The sequence below is a fragment of the Oryx dammah genome, unplaced genomic scaffold (assembly GCF_014754425.2).
Source record: "Oryx dammah isolate SB20612 unplaced genomic scaffold, SCBI_Odam_1.1 HiC_scaffold_6, whole genome shotgun sequence".
Taxonomy (NCBI): Eukaryota; Metazoa; Chordata; class Mammalia; order Artiodactyla; family Bovidae; genus Oryx; species Oryx dammah.
In genome coordinates, this window is record NW_024070190.1 from 14,746,449 (window position 1) to 14,760,623 (window position 14,175).

Consider the following 14,175-nt stretch of genomic DNA (forward strand, 5'->3'; position numbering starts at 1 on the left):
ATGGGAATACCAGATCACCTGATCTGTCTCCTGAGAAATCTGTATGCAGGTCAAGAAGCAACAGTTAGAACAAGACATGGAACAATGGACTGGTTCCAAACTGGGAAAGGAGTTCTTCAAGGCTATATATTGTCACCCTGCTTATATAACTTCTATGCAGAGTACATCATGTGAAATGCCAGGCTGGATGAAGCACAAGCTGGAGTCAAGTTTGCTGGGAGAAATATCAATAACCTCAGATATGCAGATGATGCCACTCCAATGGCAGAAAGTGAAGAGGAACTAAAGAGCCTCTTGAAAGTGAAAGAGGAGGATGAGAAAGCCAGCTGAAAACTCAACATCCAGAAAATGAGGATCCTGGCATCTGGCCCCATTGTTTCATGGCAAAAAAAATGGGGCCGCGGGGCCCCCCGGGGGGGAACAATGGAAACAGTGAGACTTTATTTTCTTGGGCTCAAAAATCACTGCAGATGATGACTGCAGCCATGAAATTAAAAGATGCTTCCTCCTTGGAAGAAAAGCTATGACAAATCTAGACAGCACATTAAAAACAAAGACATTACTTTGCTGACAAACTTCCGTCTAGTCAAAGCTATGGTTTTTCCAGTGGTCATGTATGGATGTGAGAGCTGGACTATAAAGAAAGCTGAGCACTGAAGAATGATGCTTTTGAACTGTGGTGTTGGAGAAGACTCTTGAGAGTCCCTTGGACTGCAAGGAGATCAAAATGTCAATCTTAAAGGAAATTAGTCCTGAATATTCATTGGAAGGACTGATGCTGAAGCTGAAGCTCCAATACTTTGGCCACCTGATGTGAGGAACTGCCTCATTTGAAAAGACCCTGACACTTGGAAAGATAGAATGCAGGAGGAGAAGGGGAGAACCGAGGATGAGATGGTTGTATGACATCACCAACTCAGTGGACATGAGTTCTAAGAGTTGGTGATAGACAGGGAAGCCTGGCCTGCTGCAGTCCATGGGGTCACGAAGAGTCAGACATGGTTGAGCAACTGAACTGAACTGATCATGTAATATGCCTGGCTGGATGAATCACAAGCTGGACTTGAGATTGCTGGGAGAAATCTCAACAACTTCAGATACAAAGATGATAGCTCTCTAATGGCAGGAAGTGAAGAGGAGTTAAACGGCCTCTTGATGAGAGTGAAAATACTGGTTTAAAACTCAACCTTCACAAAAAGTAACATCATGGCATCCAGTCCCATCACTTTATGGCAAATAGAAAGAGAAAAAGTGGAAGCAGTGACAGATTTTCTTTTCTTGGGCTCCAAAATCACTACAGACAGTGACTGTAGCCAGAAATTAAAAGACACTTGCTCCTTGGAAGGAAAGTTATGAGAAACCCACACAGCATAGTAAAAAGTAGAGACATCACTTTGCTGACAAAGGTCCTTATAATGAAAGCTATGGTTTCTCCAGTAGTCATGTACAGATGTGGGAGTTGGACCATAAAGAAGGCTGAGCAGTGAAGAATTGATGCTTTCCAATTGTGGTGCTGGAGAAGACTCTTGAAATTACCTTGGATGGCAAAAAGATCAAACCAGTCAATCTTAAAGGAAATCAACCTTAAATCTTCATTGGAAGGACTGATGCTGAAGCTCCAATACTTTGGTCCCCTGATGCAAGAGCCAACTCATTGGAAAAGACCCTGAAGCTGGGAAAGACTGAAGGCAACAGGAGAAGGGGGTGGCAGAGGGTGAGATAGTTAGATAGCATCATGGAGTCAGTGGACATGAATCTGAAAAAACTCCTGGAGATAGTGAAGGACAGCGGAGCCTGCCATGCTGCACTCCAGAGTCGCAAAGAGATGGGCAGGAGTTAGTGACTGAGCGACAGCACCAGCAATGCTTAGGAGCGGACGCGCCGGGCTGCACAGCACGTGTTGGGAAATAAAACTCACGTTTCATGGCGAGAGGCCAGATGTAAGCATAAAACTCTCCTCTGCCCTTTGACCTTCTCTACCCACTCTGTGCCTGTCTGCTGTTGTTCAATCATTAAGTCGTTTCTGAGTCTTCGTGACCCCATGGACTGCAGCCCACCAGGCTCCTCTGTCCATGGGCTTTCTCAGCACTAGGCATTAACCAGACCTCCCTGCAGGGGCAGAAATACCTGCTCAACCACAACGAGCGCCATTCTCCCAGTATCAACAACTCCCTACAGACAGCCGTCCTTTCTCGGTTTCTTCAGGAGCCACTTAGATCTTCATTGTGTAAACTGTCAATGTGCCATTTGATGTCCAGCCCCCCGTCTCAGAAAACTTATATAACTATGCCTGGACTGCTAGTGGGCAGAACAGTTCTCAAGGCTTTTAAAGCTGTTCTTCTCAGTTTATAAGCCTCAAATTCAGCTCAAATAAAAATTTTCATTTCTTTTTTAAATTGACTGATTAATTTTTTGTTGACTCTGTTTAATCATTTGAGGAACTGCCAGACTGTTTTACAAAGTGACTGTATCATTTTAAATTCCTACCTGCTTGCATATTTTTAATTACTTAAATTAAATAGGAAATTATATTCATAATCAGTCATAGTGACTGAACTTGTTACTGTGGTAGCTCATACCATACTCCGATGAAAACTAAGTCCTATCAAAGAATAGATGATTATTACGTTACTTTATGTCCTTACAGCTATGACTGACAGTCAGTGACTTTTAAATTATCTTCTCATAGGAACCTAAGCTAATACATTCCCTTAGAAAGTTGGATCATAAAGATTTCTATAAGAATCTATGGGTGTTTTCTCATTATCAAAGAAATGCAAATCAAAACCACAATGAGGTACCATTTCATGCCAGTCAGAATGGCTGCGATCCAAAAGTCTACAAGCGATAAATGCTGGAGTGGGTGTGGAGAAAAGGGAACTCTCTTACACTGTTGGTGGGAATGTAAACTAGTACAGCCACTATGGAGAACAGTGTGGAGATTCCTTAAAAAGCTGGAAATAGAACTGCCTTATGACCCAGCAATCCCACTGCTGGGAATACACACCGAGGAAACCAGAATTGAAAGAGACACATGTACCCCAGTGTTCATCGCAGCACTGTTTATAATAGCCAGGACATGGAAGCAACCTAGACGTCCATCAGCAGACGAATGGATAAGAAAGCTGTGGTACATATACGCAATGGAGTATTACTCAGCCATTAAGAAGAATACATTTGAATCAGTTCTAATGAGGTGGATGAAACTGGAACCTATTATACAGATTGAAGTAAGCAGAAAGAAAAACACCAATACAGTATACTAATGCATATATATGGAATTTAGAAAGATGGTAACAATAACTCTGTATGTGAGACAGCAAAAGAGACACAGATGTATAGAACAGACTTTCGGACTCATCAACTTGATGGCCATGGGTTTGGGTGGACTCCGGGAGTTGGTGATGGACAGGGAGGCCTGGCGTGCTGCAGTTCATGGGGTTGCAAAGAGTCAGACACAACTGAGCGACTGAACTGAACTGAAATGGAGAGGGTGAGGATGGGATGATTTGGGAGGATGGCATTTAAACATGCATATTATCATATGTGAAACGAATCACCAGTCCAGGTTCAATGCATGAGACAGGATGCTCGGGGCTGGTGCACTGGGATGACCCAGAGGGATGGTACAGGGAGGGAGGTGGGAGGGGGGTTCAGGATGGGGAACCCATGTACACCCGTGGTGGACTCATGTCAATGTATGGCAAAACCACTACAATATTGTAATTAGCCTCCAATTAAAATAAATAAATTTAATTTTTAAAAAGACTTTGTGAGTGTTCTTTACCACTGAGCCACATGGGAAGCCTTAGCTTAAAGGAGACAAACAGCTCTCCCCTGAGTCACTCACCCACACAAACGTGGCCTGTTTGCTGCCTGCTACTGCCTTCCCAAGGCAAGAGGATACACGATTTGTGGGAATCTGACAGTGGATATTAAAGAGAGGAAATAGTGACAAAAGAGAAGGCACAGGAGGAGATGCTGAAGATAAACCTTTACCACAAAAAGATAAGAATCAAAGAAGACCTATGTCACATAATTAAACATGCAACTGTAGTTGTAAGAGAGAGGTGTTTCCAATTACTTCAATTATTTTAATAACCCAGAAGCATTATACTTGGAGAATACACCAGCTCAGTTCAGTTCAGTTGCTCAGTCATGTCTGACTCTTTGCAACCCCATGGACTGCAGCACATCAGGCTTCCCTGTCCATCACCAACTCCTGGAGCTTGCTTAAGCTCATGTCCATAGGGTCAGTGATGCCATCCAACCATCTCATCCTCTGTTGACCCTTTCTCCTGCCTTCAATCTTTCCCAGCATCAAGGTCTTTCCCAATGAGTCAGTTCTTCGCATCAGGCGGCCAAAGTATTGGAGTTTCAGCTTCAGCATCAGTCCTTCTAAAGAATATTCAGGACTGATTTTCTTCAGGATTGACTGGTTGGATCTCCTTGCAGTCCAAGGGACTCTCAAGAGTCTTCTCCAACACCACAGTTCAAAAGCATTAATTCTTCAGCACTCAGCTTTCTTCACAGTCCAACTCTCACATCCATACATGACTACTGGAAAAACCATAGCCTTGACTAGATGGACCTTTGCTGGCAAAGTAATGTCTCTGCTTTTTAATATTCTGTCTAGGTTGGTCATAGCTTTTCTTCCAAGGAGAAAGCGTCTTTTGATTTCATGGCTGCAGCCACCATCTGCAGTGATTTTGGAGCCCCCCAAAATAAAGTCTATCACTGTTTCCATTGTTTCCCCATCTATTTCCCATGAAGTGATGGGACCAGATGCCATGATGTTTGTTTTCTGAATGTTGAGTTTTACATCAGCTTTTTCACTCTCCTCTTTCACTTTCATCAAGAGGCTCTTTAGTTCCTCTTTACTTTCTGCCATAAGGGTCGTGTCATCTGCATATCTGAGGTTATTGATATTTGTCTTGGCAATCTTGATTCCAGCTTGTGCTTCATCCAGTCTGGCATTTCACAAGATGTACTCTGCATAGAAGTTAAACAAGCAGTGTGACAACATATAGCCACGAAGAACTCCTTTCCCAATTTGGAAACAGACCATTGTTTCATGTTTGTTTCTAACTGTTGCTTCTTGACCTGCATACAGATTTCTCATGAGGCAGGTCAGGTTGTCTGGTATTTCCTTCTCTTGAAGAATTTTCCACAGTTTGTTATGATCCACATAGTCAAAGGCTTTGGCGTAGTCAACAAAGCAGAAGTAGATGTTTTTCTGGAACCTTCTTGCCTTTTCTAGGATCCAACAAATGTTGGCAATTTGATCTCTGGTTCCTTTGCTTTCTCTAAATCCATCTTGAACAACTCTCTATAATGAGAGGATTTTTTTTTATTATGTCTCCTTCAGCTATAGGAAAACTTCACAAATTTTGATCTCAAGTAGCAAAGAACCTGATTTGTCAGCAGTAATTCATGTTAGTCATGCTCTTGCTACTCTGCCTTGCTTGCACGTATCAATGACTTCATTGCTGTTCCCTGTAAGTAAAAATACCAAATGCCCGTCATTAACACTGTTGATAATGGGACACACGTGAGGAGAAAGTATCTCTTTTGTCCTGCTTATCATGTTGTGTTACTGAATCTCAAAAATCACAAAAATGTCAGAACTGGAAAACTATTTGGGAAATAAGTGGTTTTTAACCCAAGGGGAAACAAGCTCATTTGGGAATCTGCTGAAAAATGTAGACTTTTGGCTGGAAAAATGATTAGCAACCATCAATAGTATCAGGGTTGCTAGTTAGCTATCCCTTACTCAGCTTAACCAGTAGGGTTGTGAGTGACAACCAGAAACCCTTACCTGCACGAGTCTCACAGAACAGATGTCCTTAGAGTCTGCTGATGGGGCAGAAAAGAATCACAGGTGGTCAGAGACTTCTGGAGATTAGCCCCTCCAGGGCAGGCAGGCAGAATGCCTCCAGTGGCAAACAGTTGCCAGTTTAGAGAAATTACGTATTAAGGGATCTTCGGGAGCTGACTGTTCCAAGTGTAGTCTGAGACTCAGGCTCAGAAAGAACAAAGCCAGAAGCCACGATTGACCATAAGGAGGCTGCCTTAGAGAAATGGTGTTGTCACTGACGCTCACAGAAACATTGCTCTCCAGCCAGGCCTTCCTTCCTGCTTCTTTCTTCTCATCACCGGCTCTGGGTCAGCCTCACACAGGAACATCTGATGAGCAGGTCCTGAGTCAGGAAGCCGGGCCACCAGGAAGACCCAGGAATGAGATCTGCTTCTAATGAGACCCAGGAATGAGATACGGGGCTTATAAAATAAGAAACTCTCTAGTTAGGAAGAAGGATGCCAGGCAGCCCAAACACGACAATTTCCACTATTGGGGAGGGGATGGCTGAGACTGAAGAGTTGGGGAAGCAACTGATGGACTGACCTGGCAGAGGCTTCCCATTGGAGGAAATTGTTGGATCCAGGCTGAGCCCAGGGAAAGGGCAATGCATGGTCCCGGAGGAGAAACTGAGCTGCCGGTTACACCAGCTTTGGTCCTTCCCCAGAGGCCCCGAGGTCCCACCCTGGTGCCCTGGATACCTAAGATCCATCTCCCATTCCTATGCCACTACTGGAAAGAAAGGGAAAGGAAGATGATGAGTGGGAGAAGTGCACCTTATAGAGTGTTTAAACTTTCAAGTGACTGCTAATTTACAGACAGAGGGACCGAGAGGGAGAGGTTATTTTAAAATGAAAGATTGTGACATACAGCAAAATTTGAAACGAACTTTTAGCACTGTATGGAACAGGAGCTTCAGAGCAAGAGGAGACAAAATATATAGTTTAAAAATTAAAGTTAGAATTTTTGCACCCTAAATTATGTGGAGTAAGCACCCAGGGTTCAAGTCACCCTGATTGCTGAGCACAGGGGCCCCTGACAGCCCCTGGAGTGAGATCAAATGGCAGAGAGAGCAGTGCTGGGGCAGGAGAAGGAGCTGGGGAATATTTATCTCCTGCAGCACTTTTGTTTTTTACTTTGTTTTCATTGAAGTATAGTTGATTTACAATACTACATTAGTTTCAAGTGTACAGCAGAGTGATTTAGTATTTTTATAGATTCTACTCCATTAAAAGTTATTACAAGATAATGACTATAATTCCCTGTGCTATAGAATGTATCCTTGCTGTTTATCTATTTTTTCTATTTTTTATTGATGTATAGTTGATTTACAATGTTGTGTTAGGTTCAAGTACAAAGGAAGGTGATTCTATCACACATATATCTGCATCTATCTAAGTGACTTCTGACTCTTTTAACTGCAGTTTCTTACATGACACTGAAGGCAAATCCCGCTGTTTCTCTACGTCATACATGGTGGTGTGCGCCCGTCAGTCCCAACAGGGGAGTTTTGAAGAGCAGAGTTCCTTCTCAGGGATACAAGGGCAATTTCAACAGTGTCAGCAAGCCTCCAGAGGAAGCTGTGTTCCACAACAGAGCCTTCAGGCAGCTTCCTCAGCTCTGGGAAGTGGGAGGGAAGTTCATGGTCTGTATCTCCAGACTAGAATCCCTCCTGAGCCAACGAGGCCCATGACTGGGAGGAGGGCACGGCGGTGCTGGGCAGACGCCTGAGGATGGTCTCCGACGCTGTGATGTGATGCCTTTGCAAGGCTCGTTCCCACCCAGGAGAAGACAGACTCCTGCAGGGGAGAGGTGCGCAGCCCGATGAGGGATGGCAGGCCCCAGGGAAGGGAAGCGGGAGCCTTGTCTGGCGGCCGGGTTTGCTGTATGAACTTGGGAGGTAAGAGGCAGAGCACAAGCCCTCATCTCATAGGGCACACAGTGATGCACATGCCCACACCTGGGCCTCCTGTGCAAGCCCAGACTTCTGGGGGAGGCCCAAAGAGGGAGGCAGAGCTCAGCCAGAGCAAGGACATCACTGCTCAGCTCTGAGCTTCGAGCTAGACTTTTAAGTCTACGGTAAGGCTTTGGACAGAGGATGAGATGGCTGGATGGCATCACCGACTCGATGGACGTGAGTCTGAGTGAACTCCGGGAGTTGGTGATGGACAGGGAGGCCTGGCGTGCTGCGATTCATGAGGTCGCAAAGAATCAGACACGACTGAGCGATTGAACTGAACTGAACTGAACTGAAGGCTTTGGACAGCTGGGCTGTCGACTGAGAGCAAAGAGTTTCTCAAAACCCACAAATGACTCTTTTTTAACATCAAATCTTGGAGGAGTAACTGGAGAGTAAAGCAAATCGCCAAGGGACAGCAGCTGTCATGTAAAAGTCATTTCCACCTAAGAAAGAAAGCCTCCTGGGGCTGGGAGCCATGAGGACGTGGGGAGGACTGCAGCAGCGGGTGGGCTGAGCAGAGGCCTCCCCCTGCACCTGCATGCTGACGGAGAGTGCACAGGTGGTGCTCGCTGAGAAGACTCTGCTTTCGCTGTGAGAGTGACTGAGACGGTCATACTTAAAACTGACGGAAAACTTACTGCATTGGACTGAACACCCTGTAGAGGCCAGGGTGTCTGTGCGTTCCGTGCAGGTTTGGAGCTCAAGGGCTAGCGGGGAAGCAGGTGCTAGAAAGGAGGGAATAGCATTTCTGTACACATGGGACGCAGGGTGGGAATTTTGAGACACCAGACCCAGCTTACGGCAGAAACGGATGATTCTCACCCTGGGTGTGTGGAGCTCCTTTGTGCCTGCTGTGAGTGCCAAGTACTGGGGCACAGGTTGAAGGAGGTGGCCAGGACAGCCAGTAAGGGGAAAGTGCAGAGTGCTCTGCGCTGAGGGAAGGCAGCCACCAGCATCCGAGGGCAGGGGCACTGGGAGCCGGAAAGAGGCAGACAGGGCGTTGGCCAGCACCGCCTCCTCTGTGAAACTTCCCTGTTGTCTAACCACCACTGGGAGTTACCCTTCCATGGACATCTCAGCGTAAGAAGAAAGTCAACCAAATGAGTCTAGGGAGGTTCAAGTGAAATCATTGTCCCTGTACTCAGCCCACCCCTCACTATGCCTCGTGTAATTCCCTGGCTCTGCTCTGCGGCTGCCCGGCACCCCATTTCCTGGTTGGTTGGATCGTAACTGTTTTATTTATCATCCGCCCCAGTGGTGTACACTGCGTGCTTTCCAGCTTGTTTCTGAAGTGAGTAACGCTGCAATGAAATGGGTTAACTTGAGCATCTTCACTTTTCAGGGGTGCAGGCTCATCTGCAGGATAAGTTGCTGGGAGTAGGTGGTTGGATTAGAGAGTCTGTGTGTTTGTAATTTTGATATTAATAAACTGCTCTCCAAAAAAAATTATTCCCATTTCACTCCCACCAGCTTCTCAAAATTTTGAAGCTGCCTCCAGGTCCGCCCCTCCTTTCTCCATTTGCTCAGGCCCCATCTTGCCCTCAGTGAGGAAGCCCAGGCAGGGATTTTCTGAAGAGAATCAGCCTCTTCCTCTTGCCTTCTCTCCTACCACAGCTGGTGTGAGCCATGGCCCCACTCACTTGGACACCTGTGTGGGCCTCCCACTCACCTCCTGCTTGTACCTTCCTCCACCTCTTCTCCACATGCAGGCAGCGGGGTGCACACCTCGCCCAGAGCCACAGGCAGGCTCCTTATCACTTCCCACAGGCACCCACAACAGAGCACCTCCCACTGCAGGGTCAGACGTTTTGCACACCGTCCAAACCTGGTGAAGAATCTGCTCTGCTGTAACTTCCGAGTCCACCTGGGTCCCAGGACGAGGCCTCTGCACCCAGGTGAAGGGTCAGGGTATTGTTCTTGGGTTTTGCCCAGAGGCCTCAGAGATCTACCCAGGGAGCTTCTTGAATCCAACAGCCCTGCTACACACACACACACACACACAGGCTTACTCAGGCCTCTTTGCTGGAGAAAGAGAAACACAGCTGCCTCTGCAGGCCGAGGGTGTGGAGGAGAGAGGAAGAAAGCACGGGAAGTCCCCAGGGCCAGGGTGAGGGCCAGTTAACCTGGAGGTTACTTTAGCAGTTGATCTTTAAGGGAGGAACACGGCTAAAATGATGAGTGGTCCCTATGGGAACCTCGAGGTTCCCACCTCTTGGCTGCTGCCAAGTGGGTAGAGCTTGTCACAGGAAGCGTGCACTGTCCTGCCCTGTTGGTGAGCAAATCTGTGGGCCTTGCCTTCCAGAGGGCACTGCTCTTCCCAGCATATATTTGGGGCTACACAGAGGAGGCTGAGATCCCCCTGGGCCTCCAGATGGCATGGCTTGAGTTCCTCTAAATATTCCACCCAGTGAAGAAGCAAAGGTTTGGAAAATTCAACTGAGAGGCTCAGGTATGGTATCTGCTTTCTGTGTTCCCACAGCAAATGTGCCTCCAGCTACTCTTGCTGGGCTGAGTGGAGTGAGGCTCAGAGCACAGGGACACAGCCCTAAGTCAGGGCAACAAGCTCTGCCGAGTGCCTGTGCCTGCGGCACAGTGAGGGGAGGAAGTGGGGAAAGGTGGCAACAGGCAACCGCACAACTACAGCACTCTCTCCTATGGACCCTCCCAGCAGCCCCTTGCAGGCGCCGGCAAGCAGGCCTGCCAGGGTGGAGTCCTGGCAGCAGGCCTGTCCCTTGCACTGCAATGGTGGTCCTGGAGAGCAATGATGGTCCTGGCTAGGGCATTGCTCAGTCCTTTCAGTGAATTTCCCACTCCCAGGCATTTTTCTTTAGTCACAAATGACAATGCGGTCTCTGATTACCTCAGGGAAGCTTTAAATAAAAAGATGAGTTCATCCAGTCCACAGGAGAGACCAACACGGAAGGGCAGGGCCTGTCACCTGGAGAGTTATGGACACTGCATTCTGTGTCTGAAATTCTGAAATTCTGAAAAATCTGGGCTGATGATCGTTTCCCAGACCAAGGTGTCACCAGAAATGGATGACATTGTCCATCCTCACGTTGTCGCACCGGTCTCCCTGGCTCTTCTCCTTAATCACCTGGAAACAGAGATGTCTGAAAGGATGCCGGCAGCCCTGCCGTCTCAGTCCAGAATCCTTTATTGTTTGGTCAAAGAATCGTAAGAAGTCTTTATTAGAGGCAGCAAAGGAGGCTCAAGAGGGGCGTCCTGAGACCTGGTGTCTAGGATGGGGGAAGGGGCAGACAGAGCAGGGGAGGAGGCACCTGCAGCTCCCGACCCAGCCCACGCACTCAGCCCTCAAAGTCGCCTGTTGTCCAATTCACTGCAGAACCGGGGGCAGAGGGGTCTTGCCCAAGGTCACCTCAGGCGAATCTGGGCATCCAACACAGATGTCCCCAGCTTCAGTGTCTGTAAATCCCTGTGGACTATATGCAGGATTTGTTGGACAGAAAGTGTGTGAAGTCAAGTGAGCGTTCCTGAGAATGGGGGGTCATATGAAAAGTCATGCCACAGGTATTACTCCAGACACCTTGACTCCACGCGAAAGAGCTTAGAAGCCCAGGGTTTCACACGGCAGCTCAGATTTTTATTAAACTGCTGCCACTGAACATCATTTCTTCTCAAATGTGAGAGCCTATTTTGTAGAATTTGGAAGGGGAAGGAGTTTCATTAACGCACTGTCTGTCTTTGCAACTACTTTCCAAGACCAGCTGCAGGGGATGATGGAGACGGAGGAATCCGTGTCCTGGGAGTGGGGAGGTGGACGGATGTCCCCTGCAAGCGGACGCACATCAGGGTCAGGGCCACCCAGTTCCGGGCGGACCAAAGTCAGCCCTTCTGCCGGGTAGACGGAGTTGGACTGGCCACAGCCCTGCTCTCTCATCCGTGCAGCATCGCGGCTGCTTTTGCTCTACAGCCCAGAGCTGAATAGTCGCAGCACAGGCCGAACGGCCCACAAGCCAGAGAGATTCACTCTCTAGTTCTTCACAGAAAACGTCTGCCAGCCCTGCTTTACATCGGAATGTGAGACTGTGAGTAACCTGTCCACGTACCGTGGACTACTGTGACTCACTAAGATCCCCTTCACCAACAGAACGCCGTGATTCTCGGACTTAAGAGGGGATTCAAGGTCACCCCACGCCCTCCCGCCACGGGAAAGCCAGCACTGCCTGCCACCTGCTGGACCAGGCTGGTATGGTGTGCTCTTTCTCCGTAAAGCAGTCTCTCCCACCACGTCTCCCCCTTAACTAAGCAGAGAGCCCTGCCTCCACCCAGGACGGGCCCAGCCTCAGAGCTCCCTCTGTGCCTCAGGAGCCTCTGTGAGAGTTTGCCACCAGGGTGTGCCCCGTTTCCGTCTAACAGGGAGGTTCCCAGAAAAGCAGGTGGAGGTCAAGGGCCAGTCAGCCCAGTGCCACTGTGCTGACTCTTTTTACCTGGCACATACATCTCATCTCTTCGCATCCATCACTGAACCTGAGCCCATGGTCTGAGGACAGCCATGCCTGACCTCTACCGGGCCCCAGGGACTCAGGAGCCTGCCGCCCCCAAAGGTGCCCGCATCATCTGCTCTTCGGGCCAGAGCTCTGAGGAGCTGAGGCAGGCGTGCCTGGAGAAGGGCGTCCTGTTTGAGGATGTGGACTCTCCAGCCAACAGCACCTCTCTATTCTACAGCGAGGAGCCCCAGAGCCCCTTTGTGTGGAAATGGCCGGGGTGAGTGGTGATGGAGGGGTTAGGGCAACAGAGAGGGGTATGCAGTCTGGTGCCCAGGATGGGGCAGCAAGGAAAGGATGGGCAAGGGGGGGCTTCACACAAACTGGACTGAGGCACAGCTGCCGAGCCCACTGCCAAGGAGCTGTGCAGGTCGAAGGCTGCAGTGGTGCTCAGGGGACAGCCAGCTGCTCGAGGGGTGCCCCTGCCCTCTGTGTCCCCCCATGATTCCCCGAGGTCCGGGACTCAGGGTCAGAGACGGTCTTGTCAGTAGGTGGCAAGTGGTACCAAAGCTTTATCTAGGAGTGTCAGGCGACATGTCCCACTAGAGCCCAAGGGTAGCCATGCAGAAACGGGTGGGAGGCAGCTCACTGCAGATCCGTCATGCTATTACCGAGATGATGCCCGGGCTGTGCTCAGTATGAACAGAAGATCACTCAGCAAGCGCTTAGGACACGTGTGATGGACAGACGGCACGTGCAGCAGGAGTTCTCTCCCTGAACCATCTCCCTTTCAGGAGGGGAGCCACTGTCTGCCGCGCTCTACCCCACACCAGCAGTCTGGAGGTGACAGTCCCAAGTGGCACCAACTGATGCCTGGGACCAGGAGTCAATATTTGCCATGCTGGATTAGTCAGGGCTCAACCTCTGACCACAGAGAAGGCGATGGCACCCCACTCCAGTGCTCTTGCCTGGAAAATCCCATGGACGGAGGAGCCTGGTAGGCTGCAGTCCATGGGGTTGCTAAGACTCGGACACAACTGAGCGACTTCACTTTCACTTTTCACCTTCATGCATTGGAGAAGGAAATGGCAACCCACTCCAGTGTTCTTGCCTGGAGAATCCCAGGGATGGGGGAGCCTGGTGGGCCGCCGTCTCTGGGGTCGCACAGAGTCGGACACGACTGAAGTGACTTAGCAGCAGCAGCAGCAACCTCTGACCAGGCGCTGCATGGCTCTCCTTTCCTCGGGATGCGTCCTTGTCTGGGAGCATCTCCTTGGAGCCAGGACGCTGTGGGCGAGGCAAAGGCTGGTGCCACCCACCGCTGACGTGTCCCTTGACTGTGGTCTCATCACATAAGCTCCCTGGGCCTCAGTCTCCTCTCCTGAGGGGAGCACCAATGGAGCGATAAGAACAATATAGGGTCGGTGTCTGCACACAACTCAACAAATGGCAGCTGTTGTCCTGATTGCTGTTCTAGCATCAGCGTCGTCAGCTCCGAATCCCCTCCCGCTACAAGTACCACATCGACCTCTCCACCTCTCTACTTTAAATAATGTCGATGTTTCAAATCTATAACATATCCTTTAACTTTAAGCAAACAAACATGAAAATCTATGGCCTCTTCAGGGCCAAGCCCAAAGCACACAGAAGCTCTCATTACACAGCGGTCAGCTCTTTATTAGGCTCATCTGGTGACTCAGACAGTAGAGAATCTGCCTGCGATGCAGGCAACCTGGGTCCAATCCCCGGGTCATGAAGACCCCCTAGAGAAGCGAATGGCTGACCACTCCAGTGCTCTTGTCTAGAAAATCCCATGGACGGAGGAGCCTGGCGGGCTTCAGTCCATGGACGGAGGAGCCTGGTGGGCTGCGGGCCATGGGCGGAGGAGCCTGGTGGGCTTCAGTCCATGG